This window comes from Eumetopias jubatus, unplaced genomic scaffold, assembly GCF_037043125.1.
Source record: "Eumetopias jubatus isolate StellerSeaLion01/CBP00866 unplaced genomic scaffold, mEumJub1_p1.0 scaffold_15, whole genome shotgun sequence".
In the NCBI taxonomy this organism is placed as follows: Eukaryota; Metazoa; Chordata; class Mammalia; order Carnivora; family Otariidae; genus Eumetopias; species Eumetopias jubatus.
In genome coordinates, this window is record NW_028274821.1 from 43,391,413 (window position 1) to 43,404,601 (window position 13,189).

Sequence of the window (13,189 nt, forward strand, 5' to 3'; positions counted from 1 at the left end):
GACTTAGACCAACATAATTAGCCTCTTTTGCTACTTAGCTATTTCTTCATTTAGAGCTAATTTTTGATGTCCACACCCTGCAATTTTTTTTGAAAACCTGATGTCTTTGCGATGACTAGATGACTGGCATCATGTGGCATAATATAATCAAATATCATTGAATTTTTTTAGCTGTAAATCAGAATCTTTATATATTACATGACAACACATGTAACTTTAGATTATACCTTTTCCATGTAATGATAAACTTTTGAGAAAATGATGTATCTGATTATAATGTGTACTTCCAATTACCTCTTAAAGTACACTGTACTCTATTAGTGCTAAATCTGATGCTAATAATGTCTCTTATCTTAAAAATTATTTCTAGATTTGTCCAGAAATAATCCCTGACAATTTTAAATAGCTTTATTGAAATATAATTCACCATATAAAGTGAAGAATTCAGTGGGTTTTAGTATATTCAAAGAGTTATGTCCATCATCACACTAAATTTTAGAACATTTTCATTTATCCCCTCCCCAAAACCCTGCATCACTTAGCCCAATTCTGCCACCACCCTCCCTTCCTTAGATGACCAGTAAGCTACGTTCTGTGTCTATAGATTTACTGATTTTGAACACTGAGAAATTCATTAAATGATGTTATAATTTTTCCTTCAGCTGTCAAACAATTTTAAAACTCAAAAGAAGGATATTTTTAACCTTTCCATTGTTACTCACTTCTGACCTTCCAAGTTCTCCCTCTCTCATTTTTTTTTTTTTTAGTCATTTTCTTTCTGTTTGAAGAGCTTTCTTTTAGACTTTTGTTTAGGGTAAGTTGGCTAGGAACAAATCCTCTAAATTTACTTTATTTAAAATGTCTTCATTTCAGCTTCATTCCAGAAGAATGTTTTCACTGATTAGAGATTTCTAGGTTAGCAACCTTTTTCTTTAGAACTTGAATAATAGTGGCCAAATGCCTGCCACTTCTGTGTTTTCTGATGAAAAATACATTGTTATTTGAATTGTTGTTCCCATAAAGGGAATGCATCCTTCTCTTTAGCTGCTTTCCGTCATTTTCATCTGTCTTTACTTTTTAGAAGTTTAATTATGATACATCTTTGCATGGATTTCTTTTGGTTTATCCTGTTTGGGATTCTCTAAGCTTCTTGAAACTCTAGGTTTGTGCTGTTTTTCAAATTGAGGAATTTTGGTCATTATTTTTTTTTAATACTTTTTTCAGCCCCACTTTTCTTGTTCCTCTCATTCTGGAACTCTCTTTTCATGAATGTTAGATTTTTTTGTGTGTTGTCCTGAGGTCCCTGAGGCTCTGTTCGTTTTATTTTTTTAGCCTGTTTTATCTCTGTTGTTAAAACTGGGTAATTTCTATTGTCCTGTCTTCAGCTTCACTGATTCTTTCCTCTTTCATCTGTCACCCTTGATATTGAAGCCATGCATTGAGTTTTTTATTTTGGTTTTTATGATTTTCAGTTCTAAAATTGCCATTTGATTTTTCTTTATATCACCTATTTATTTGTTTCAATATCATTCATAATCATTCATTGGAGCATTTTAATCATGACTACTTTAAAATCTTCGTTAAGGGGTGCCTGGCTGGCTCAGTTGGTACAGTATGCAGCTCTGATCTCGAGAGGGTTGTAAGGGTTGTGAGTTTGAGCCTCATATTGGGCAAAGAGAACTACTTAAAATAAAATAAAATCTTTGTCAAGTAATTCTGACACGTGCATTATTATCTGGGTGGTGGCATTTTTTAATTACAATTTCTCCTTCAAGTTGAGATTTTCTTTGTTTTGGGTGTGATGAGTGATGTTCAGGTGTCTCCTGGACATTAGGGGTATTATGTTTTGAGACATTGGATCTTATTTAAATCTTGTATTTTAACAGATCTCTGATGACATCATGCCTAAGGGAGAAGGTCAGATCATTACTGTAGGAGTCTTAGCTCCTAACTTGACCCTTACTGGCACTGCTTTAAAGGGTGTGTGAAGGGGTGCCTTGTTACTGCTTGATGAGGGTGGCTTCTCATTTGACCTTTATTGACAGAGATAGCAAGGCTACTTTTTTTTTTTTTTCTTTCCCTTTTCCCAGGGGTATATGGCTGGAGTAGGGTGGGTATTGTTAATTAAGATTCCTGTCGTGCCAGTTTGCCCATTTCTCAGTTCTCTGGCTAGGGAGAGCAGAATTTCCTTGAGACTTTTTGTTTGTTTGTGTCCATTGGCATTTCTGGGTTGTGGATTTCTCCAGTACCTACTTTGAGATACTTAGGAGGAAAGAAGAAAGCCAGGGAATTTATCACTGTGGGTTGTTCTTCTATTCCTGTGGTCCCTTTGGGTCCTTCTTCTTCTCCCTGCCTTTCAGAGTCTTCTTATACTTGTTTTATGTATCATGTTCAGGGTTTTTGTATTTAATTAGTGGGATGAATAAGTGTAAACATGGAACTAGAAGTTTTAACTTGTTTTTCTATGGACCAGCCAGTCTTATTTTTGTGTCATACATTGGCATCTGCTTTATTTTTTTTTTAAGGTTTTATTTATTTATTTGAGAGAGAGAGGAGGAGGAGCAAAGGGAAAGGGACAAGCAGACTCTGTGCTGAGCATGGAGCCTGATGCAGGGCTCAAACCTAGGACCCTGAGGTCATGACCTGGCATCTAGTTTAATACTTAGTCCTGACTATTTAAGGCTAGAATACATAAAAGCTGGTATAGCCACTCTGGAAAACAGGGTGGAGGTTCCTCAAGAAGTTAAAAATAGAGCTACCCTAGGACCCAGCAATTGCACTACTGGGTATTTACCCCAAAGATACAGATGTAGTGAAAGAAGGAGCACCTGCACCCCAGTGTTTATAGCAGCAATGTCCACAATAGTCAAACGGTGGAAGGAGCCGAGATGCCCTTCAACAAATGAATGGATAAAGAAGACGTGGTGTATATATATATGTACAATGGAATATTACTCAGCCATCAGAAAGGATGAATACCCACCATGTATAGCAACCTGGATGGAACTGGAGGGGATTAGGCTAAGTGAAATAAGTCAAGCAGAGAAAGACAATTATCATATGGTTTCACTCATATGTGGAACATAAGAAATAGCACAGAGGATCATAGAGGAAGGGAGGGAAAACTGAATGGGAAGTCATCAGAGAGGGAGACAAAGTATGAGAGACTCTTGGTTCTGGGAAACAAACTGAGGGTTGTGGAAGGGGAGGTGGTTGGGGAGATGGGGTAACTGGGTGATAGGCATTAAGGAGGGCACGTGATGTGATGAGCACTGGATGTTATATGCAACTAATGAATCACTGAACACTACATTGGAAACTAATGATGTACTTACTATATGTTGGCTAATTGAATTTAAATTTTTTTAAAAGGGTAGAATATATAAAAGAAGATGAACTAAAACCACTTTAAACCAAATTTGAATAGTACTTCCAAATGCAATCATTAATGTTGAGTTAACTTTTCAAGATCCTAATAAAAAATTGTGTGGCAATTCTAAGTCAGTTTATAAAATATGTTAAAGGAAATGATGCTACCACCAACCTATACAATGGTGTTTTCTTCCGTCGAGTATGGTCAGAAGTATGTTGCTGCTGTAGTATGTGAGAATGTGAGGACTTGAGAAATTTGCATGGAGTATAGTTCCTATAATAATTCAGATAGACTTACACAATATATCTACTTATTTTATCAGTGATGTTTTAACAAAAGACCAAGAACTTCACAATCTATGAACTAATGAATTGGCTTGTTCACTTAGTATTTATCTAACAAATATTCATATATTTTTTCCTTCATTCACTATTTAAACAGTATAGTTCAGAGCCAGGCATGAAGCTAGGGACTGAATATACAGTGGTGTATTGAAGAAGAATAATTTCAAACTCTAATGAGATTTATTTTAGGGCCATCTGCCATGTGCCAATGAGGTAAAACCATTCTTTGGGATGCTAGATAGTAAGAGGCAAGGAAAGCTTTCAGAAAGGCCAGGCTTACTCAGCTTTTCCACTTAGTTGAGGATGTTGCCTTACCATCATTAAGTTAGATTTATGAACCAACAAAGTCATGTTAACATTCTCCTAAGTGAACAAATTAACATTTTCCTAAATAAAAACATTAGTATAAAAATATTTGTGTACATTATTTCTCAATAGTGATATAAAATCATAAAAAGAGACTCAGGTGCCACAGCATATTAAGCTTTTCTTAAAATCCAGCATGTCCTTGCTAGAAACCCATGAAGTCAAGGGAAGGTGTGGCTGACATTCATTGCATGTTTATCTGTATCTTTGGCTAAATAAGGAACTTGCAGTGGGTGGTAATTTTGTTCTTTTTATACCAATGCATAGCCTATAAAAAATGCTGCATCTGAGCCCTCTGCTAAGTACAGGTAAACACGGAGAAAGAATATGCCACCTTTCTTTTTTTTTTTTTAATCAGGACCTCATATAGCTTAGCAGGGAAAACAAGCAAAAGTGTGATAAGAGCAGTAATAAGGAAATAGTGGCATAACACAGGGAAAATGGCATTATGATTTGTCCATTTGCCCAAACCAGAACCCTAGAGGGTTATAACTGATTACTCCCTGTATCTTACTTACCTCCTTACAATAGTCTTAATGATTCCATATCACAAATATCTCTAAAATATGTCTGTTTCTTTCCATTCTTACTATCAATGTCCTTATCCAAACTACCATCATATCTTTCTTCCTCAGGTAGAATAAACTCATAAATATCTCCCTATATCCATTCTTATCCCCTTGAATCCATTTTCCCCCTAATGCTACAGAGTGATATTTTAAAATACATATATGAACATATCTCTCCCCTGTTTAAAAATCTTTACCATTTTTCCCTTGCTCTCAAAATAAAAACTAAATTCTTTATATAGAACAATTGAACATCTTGGCCCCCTTCTTTTCATTTCTGTTTCACTTTTGTTTCTTACCTGAAAATCAGTATGAGACTACAAAATATTTGCGAAGAATTACTGATGCTTTTCCTACTTCATGCTGAGAATCCTGTTTGATGAATTTGTTAATGAAGGTAGTTAGAGTTGGGGTCAATTGTAAAGGGGTTTAGAATTCATAATTTAAAAATTCAATTTTATTTTATAGAAGCAGGGAATTTTAACACAATATATCATAACTAAAGTCTTCCTCAATTCAATGATCTTTTGGTCTTTTTTCCTTAATGATAAAAAGTAGACAAGCTATAGGTCAGTAGCATTGCCCAGAATGGAATACTTTCTTCTTTCTTAGGTTAAATGTTAAATATATGCAGGCTATGATTTCAAAGAATATTTTATAAAATTCAAGTAATAATTTTTAAGAAGCTAAAATCAAAATCTTATGGTAGGAAGTTCAGTTATTTTTTTTCTTTGGCAAATCAAGACTCCCTGTTTTCCTAAGCACAAATATTATTTTTCCATATGTAGAAATGAGGATTTTAGGATAACATGAGTTGGAAATAAAATTCTCAAAAAAAAATGTCAGCTAAATCTTGACATATTTTACAAACAAATGTATTTTTGGATAACCATCAGCTTTGTATGAATTACACATCAATTTTATTTTATTTTATTAAAGAGAGAGAAAGAGAGTGTGAGTGGGGAGGGGCAGAGGAAGGAGAGAATCTTTTATTATTATTATTATTATTTTAAGATTTAATTTTTTTATTTGAGGGAGCGTGCACGTGTCAGTTGAGGGGAGGACAGAGAGGCAGGGAGAGGGACCAGTGTAGAGCCCGACACAGGACTCAGTCTCATGACCCTGAGATCAGGACCTGAGCCAAAACCAGAAGTCGGAAGCTTAACCGACTGAACCACCTAGGCGCCCCACATTAGTTTTATTTTAAAGCATACAATTTAGTGACATTTAGTGTATTTACAGTGTTGTGTAGCTGTGATCTTTATCTAATCCAAAGCATTTTCATTACCTCCAAAAGAGACCCCATACCCACTAAGCAGTCACTCCCAATCTCCCCATTTCCTTCTTCCTCTAGCTCCTCACAACTACTAATCTACTTTCTATCCCTATGGATTTACCAAGTCTGAATATTTTATATAAAGAGCATCATACAATATGTGACCTTTTGCATTTGGCTTCTTTCACTTAGCATAACATTTTCAAGAGTCATCCACATTGTAGTATGTATCAATATGTCATTCCTTTTTACAGCCAAATAATAGCCCACTGTATGTATATACAATTCATTCATTCATTTATGGATGGCCATTTGGGTTGCTTCTACTTTTAGGCTATTGTGAATAGTGCCACTATGAACATTTATACACAAGTATTTTTTTGAATACCTGTTTTCAATTCTTTGGGATATTATACCTGTGAGCAGAATTGCTGGGTCATATGGTAAGCCTATTAAGGGACTGCCAAACTGTGTTAATAGTGGCTACATCATTCTATATTCTCCTCAGCAATCTACAAAGATTCCACTTGCCCTCATCCTTGTTAACACTTAGTATTTTTTTAAATTATTTTTTAAAAAATATTTTAAAATTATTAAATTTATTAAATTACTCATCCTAGTGAGTGTGAGTGGTATTTCATTGTGGTATTGATTTGTGTTTTCTTAATGACTAATGAGCATCTTTGCATATGTTTATTTGCCATTTGTGTGTCTTTGGATAAGTATTCAAGTCTTTGCTGTTTTAAAAAATTGGGTTCTCTTTTTGTTTTTGAGTTATAAGAGTTCTTTCCATATAATGGTTACTAGACATTTGCAAAGATTTTCTCCCATTCTGTAGGTGATCTTTTTATTTTCTTAATTGTTTCCTTTGATGAACATAAGTTTTTAATTTTATGAAGTTTAATTTCTATTTTTTTCTTTTTTCTTTATTGCTTATGCTTTTGGTGCCATGCCCATGTAGCCGTCACGAAATCCAAGGTCCTAATGATTTACCCCCATGTTTTCTTCTGCGTGTTTTGTAGTTTTAACTCATATTTAGATCTTTGGTCCATTTTTAGTTAATTTTTTTTTTAATTTGGTGTGAAGTAGGGGTACAGCTTACCTCTTTTACATGTGAATATCCAGTTGTCCCACATATTATTTTTTATAGCTTTGAAGAAGAGGCTATATGATCACATGGAAGAGTTATAATGTGATGAATTAATAAGATAAGAATTTAAATGTATCGTCCTTGAGAAACCAGTCCAACATGAAACACTACAGGCTATCATAAGCCAAGTGCAAATGAGAATATGAGTTCTGGGATATTAGCATAATCAAGGGTTGTACACATTATCAGTGTCTGTTGAAAGGCAATGGATTTCAAGGCAATATGGTAATGGGTTTTGAATCTCACTTACTTTAAAACTGAAAATCAGAGACAAGAAATTCAGCCACTGATACTGGAGACACAGGAAGTAAACTCTACCTATTAAGTCTTCATGAGTCAGAGTGAGAAGTTTTAGAACAAGATCAGCATGAAACCTAATTCATTGCTGAGTTAGAGCCCCGAAGCCTTCCCTCCTCCTCCTCTTTTCTATCTCAAGAATGTTTCAGGTGTGATGCAACTTGAGGCCTCTAGATAGGCTTTTAGAATACACTCATGATTCTGTTAAACTACCAGGACCCAGAAGCAAGTAAATTATTATAGCTAGTAAATAATATGTGGGAAAAAAAGGCTTTTAAACTATGGAGTTTTATATTGGTTACATAGCACTGAATCTGTGTGACCCTTTGTATTGTTGTGCTTTTACTCGTTATTTCAATAAATACGCTAGACACTGGAAGTAAAATATTGAGCAGAGCATACACGCTCCGGCCTCACAGGGCTTCAGCTTATTGGAGAACACAAATAATAATCAATCAACACACAAATATATAATTACAGACTTTGATTGATATGAAGATAAAGCTCTGCTCTGCCTTCCCATGTTTCCATTTTCCCTGATTCTTTCCATTTTTCCTCTTTGTCTTTCCCTCCCTCTATAGAAGTAGTTTATACTTTTGTTTGTGGTTTTATCAACCTAAATTGGGGGAGATATATTTTTCATTGTGGTAAAATTTACTTAACATGAAATTTACCTTTGTAACCATTTTTAGGTGTAGAGTTCAGTGCCATTAAATATGCTCACATTGTTGTCCTAACATCACCACCATCCATATTTAGAACTTTTCATATTCTCAAAATGAAACTCTGTACCCATTAAATAATAACTCCCCATTCCCCCTTCTCTCAGCTCTTGTCTTTTTCTCCTTTTGTCCTTATGAATTTGCCGATTCTAGGCATCCTATATAAATGAATTCATACAGTATTTTTCTTTTTGTGTCTGGTTTATTTCATTTGTCATGTCTTCCAACTTTTTCCATGTTGTAGTATGTATCACATTTTCTTTCCTTTTAAGGCTGAATAATACTCTGTTGTATGTACATACCACATTTTGTTCATCCATTCATCCACTGATATTTAGGTTGTTTCCACCTTTCAGTGATTATATTTTTCTTGTATTTTCATTTTATTTTACTGTACAGAATGTTAGTTAAGAAAAAATATTTTGTAATCATTGGGAGATAATTCACTGAAATAAATGGCAAGCATATTTTGGAGTTTTATTTTCTAACTCTTGAGATTACCTTTTGATGTTGATAAATTGTTTTCATATATTTGAGACCATATACATATGGCATTTGTTTTTTGAGGTCATCTGTCTTAGTCTGTTCAGGCTGCTATAACAAAATACCACAGACTGGGTAACTTATAAGCAATGGAAATTTATTTCTCACAGTTCTGGAGGCTGGAAGTCTGAGATCAGGAAGCCAACACAGTCTGGTGAGGGCCTTCTTCTGTGTTGCATATGTCTTGTTTTATCCTCGTATGACCGAAGGGGCAAGGGAGCTCTGTGGTGGGGTCTCTAATCCCATTCATGACACTAATCCCAATCATGAGGGTTTCACCCCTGTGACCTAAGAACATCCCAAAGGTCCAACCTCCTACCACCATCATCTTTGGAGGTTAGAATTTCAACATGAATTTTAGGGGAACCCAAACACTCAGGTCTTAGCACCACACATAAAGTATTTTTAATTTAATTGCTGCCTTAATTTGTTTTCATATATTTTAGGTTCAATATATATAAAAATTTTTAAATAACTTGAAGAATTACATAGTGTTTACCTAAAGAATTACATGGTATATCTTAAGTGTTTTGTGAATAATCATTTGATTTTTTTCTGAAAAAAGATAGTAAAATTACTTTCTTTAAGTGTATTTTGTCATACTAACAGTCTATTTTAAAACATCTTTTCTTTAAAAAACAACACTGGAAGTATCACAATGCCAGACTGCAAGTTATTATAAAGCTGGAGTAATCAAAACAGTATGGTACTGGCACAAAAATAGGCACATAGATTGGAGCACCTGCTGGCTTGTGACTCTTGATCTTGGAGTCATAAGTTTGAGGCTTGTGTTGGGTATAGAGATTACTTTAAAAAAAAGAAAAAGAGTAGATACTATAAATCAATGGAACAGAATAGAAAAGCCAGAAATAAACCCATAGCTATATGGTCAATTAATCTTCAACAAAGGTGGAATGAATATTCAATGGAAAAAGGATAGTCTCTTCAATAAATGATGTTGGGAAAACTGGACAGCTACATGCAAAAGAATGAAACTGGACCACTTTCTCACACCATACACAAAAATAAACTCAAAATGGATTAAGGACTTAAATGTGAGATGTGAAACCAAAAAATCCTAGAAAAGAGCACAAGCAATAATTTCTCTGACATCAGCCATAGCACATTTTTCTAGGTATGTCTCCTGAGGCAAAGGAAACAGAAGAAAAAATACTACTGGGACTACATCAAAATGAAAAGCTTCTTCACAGCAAAGGAAACAATCAACACAACTAAAAACTAAAAGGCAACTTAACTGAATGGGAGAAGATATTTGCAAATGACCTATCCAATAGTATCCAAAATATGTAAAGAACTGATACAGTTCAACACCCAAAATACAACCCACTTAAAAAATGGGCAGAAGATATTAACAGACATTTCTCCAGAGAAGATGGCCAGAAGACCCATGAAAAGATGCTCAACAACACTCATCATCAGGGAAATGCAAAGCAACACTACAATGAGATATCACCTCACACCTGTCAGAATGGCTAAAATCAAAAGCACAAGAGACAACGAGTGTTGGTGAGAATGTGGAGAAAAAGGAACCCTCGTGCACTGTTGGTGGGAATGTAAACTGGTGCAGTCACTGTGGAAAACAGTATGGGGGTTCCTCAAAAAGTTAAAAATAGAATTACCTTGTGATCCATTAATCCCACTATTGGATATTTATCCAAAAAATACAAAAACACTAATTCAAATGGATACATGCCCCCTATGTTTATTGCAGCATTATTTACAATAGCCAAGATATGGAAGCAACCCAAGTGTCCATCAATAGATGAATTGATAAAGAAGGTGTGGTGTATATATAGATAATGGAATATTACTCAGCTGTAAAAGAGAATGAAATTTTGCCATTTGCAATGATGTGATACTAGAGAGTAGTATACTAAGTGAAATAAGTCAGTCTGCTGGCCCTGTGCTGACGAAGGCTTTTTAAAAGGACAGAAATGAGCCTTATATTCATTCATTTAAAGTGTGAAAAAATAATAGTGGTCAAACTTGATCTGCTACAAATTGGAATCTGAAATAAGCAAACAGCAGTGTGGAAGAAAACCTAACAGATGAAAGTGATTTATCAGAAAATGAAAAAGCAAATGATAGTTTGCTCAGCTATTATAGAAAGATAGACTAAACTTAAAGCCAGAAACAATAGAAAATGTTGAGGAATCTGTCACAGAGGAACCAAATGAAGTATTTACATATCCTGATTTTCTCCCTTCTCCCTTCAATACTCTGGACTTGCACAAATTAGCCCTCTCAAAATCTGAAAATTGGAAAGCAACAGTGGAACTTCCAGAAAGCTCTCCTGAACATTTGATAACTCGTTTACTGGAAATGTTAAGATTGCAACATATGACTATACAAAAAGAGAGGCCATACAAACTACTTCCTGTACTCCAGCAGCTACTGAACGACCCTCTTCCTCCAAAACTATACCCAAAGTGAGACAGCCAAAACTTTTGGATTCTTTTGAGTCTTCAGACAGCTTGTGTAGATGGAAGTCATGAAAAAAGAGAAAGCAATTCTGGATCTTGCAAACTTGAACAAAATGCTTCAAAATGTAATTAGAGCAATGCCGGCATATAAATACAAATGGAATTCTAGACCACCATCTCTAAAAAGTTCATCCACCACCAAACAATTGATTGCAATTATGATAACTTTAGGAATCCCAAAAGCTCTGTTTTATATCCACACCAAGAACCCTCAACCAAGCCTACTACTTCCCAAACAACTCAATCACTGGTTAAAATTGTCTCAACAAGACATCTGCCATCAAGGTCTCCAATACCAGTGGTACCTGTACCTCTGTCTTTTCCTGAAAATCAGAGAGAAGAAATTAAGGCAGCAAGGACCAAAAATAAATTTTACCAAAAAACCATAGTTTGAATAGACATTCTGTATTCAGAAGCTAAAGTGTTTATCACCTTCCTTTAAAGTTAAAGAAGGGTAAGTGTTCACCCAATGACCAACCATAACTTTTCCTTCATAATCTCAGTGTGAGCAAATCTATTTCCAAGATGCCTGGCTAAAATATGACTCATCAGTTCCAAGATGCAGGTATTTTAAACACACACACACACACACACACACACACACACCAGTAACTTGATGTGAAATGGACTAGAACTTATACAAATCACTGCTGAGAAGTCTATATATAAATCCAAGGGCTTCCATACTGACATATTTGACAATCTCTTGTATGTTATGTTTCAAAGGAATGTTTCACTTAGTAAACTATTCAATTCAAAAGATTATTCTTTTGTTGTGATTGTTTCCCAGTACAAGTCCATCATTAATAAATGCTACAATGGGGAAAGAAAAAAAAACCCTAAGACAAAAATTTCACCCTGAAATCGATTTTTAGGACCTTTTTAAATAAGTGAACTGGCATACATGCATAGGGTATTGCAGTATTTTTGTAATATTGAAGAATTAGAAGCAATGTAAATGCCCGTTAGTAGCTGATAAAAGTGCATGGTAATATATTAATATAATGTGATACTATACTACATTTGACATGAATAAATTGGATCTATATTTATCAAAATGGAAATGCCTCAAAAGCAAAAGTTGAGTTAAAAGAAGGAAATTGAATAATAGCATATCATATATATCATAGTATATATCATAGTATATGTTCTCTAAAATATAAAATTTTAAATCACATAATAGTACTATATTTTTGTAGATACATGTGTGTGTGCACATACATACATATGTATCCACAATAATAGTCATATATAACTACACACACACATACAGTATTAAAACACAAAACGGAAATATACACACCAAATTAAAGAAACTGGTTATTTCTGGGGAGGGAAGAAAGGTGGAATACTGTAAGCGATAATATTATTTACAGAACATTTGTATTTTTTTTCACAAAAATAAAAGCTTTGAATTAAATATGGCATAATGTTAATATTTTTAAACCCAAATGTTTGGCACATTAATGTTGGTGATATTACTCTCCATATTTTTCTTACATTTGAAATATTCTTTCTGTTTTCTTAAGTATGTACTCAAAGACCCAGTAAAGCCACTTCTAGATGAAAACACTAAAGAGATCTTACATATAGGCACATATGTTCACTATAGCATTGTCTATAATTATGAAAAATGGGAAACAAAAAGGTAATATAACTGTATAGCTAAAAGTTCCAAGCACTTCAATTTAAAAGAAAACTATTTTAATTAGTGGAATACACCATATTCTCAAACCGTACACAAAAATCAATTCTAGATGACTACAGGTCTGAGTGTGAAGGGTTAAGTAATGGACCTTTTATTTATTTTATTTTTTATTTTTGGTGGGGAGGGACAGAGGGAGAGAGAGAATCTTAAGTAGGCTCCACATCCATCGCAGGGCCCGATGTGGGGCTTGATCTCACAATCCTGAGATCATGACCTGAGTCAAAATGGAGAATTGGACACTTAACCAACTGAGCCATCAGGCGCCCCATGTTAAGTAATAGAGCTTCTAGATGAAAACAGGAGAATATCTCTTTGCCTAATAGAATATCTATTTTAA

At 34.5% G+C, this 13,189-nt stretch overlaps 1 protein-coding gene and 1 pseudogene across 2 annotated transcripts in view; both read left to right on the forward strand.

Moving 5' to 3' along the window:
- The window catches only part of CNTLN (centlein), a 298,123-nt gene that overhangs the window by 185,889 nt on the left and 99,045 nt on the right, over positions 1-13,189 (forward strand). The window lies entirely within an intron of this gene.
- LOC114212419 (protein FAM217A pseudogene) lies at positions 3,574-11,602 on the forward strand (annotated as a pseudogene).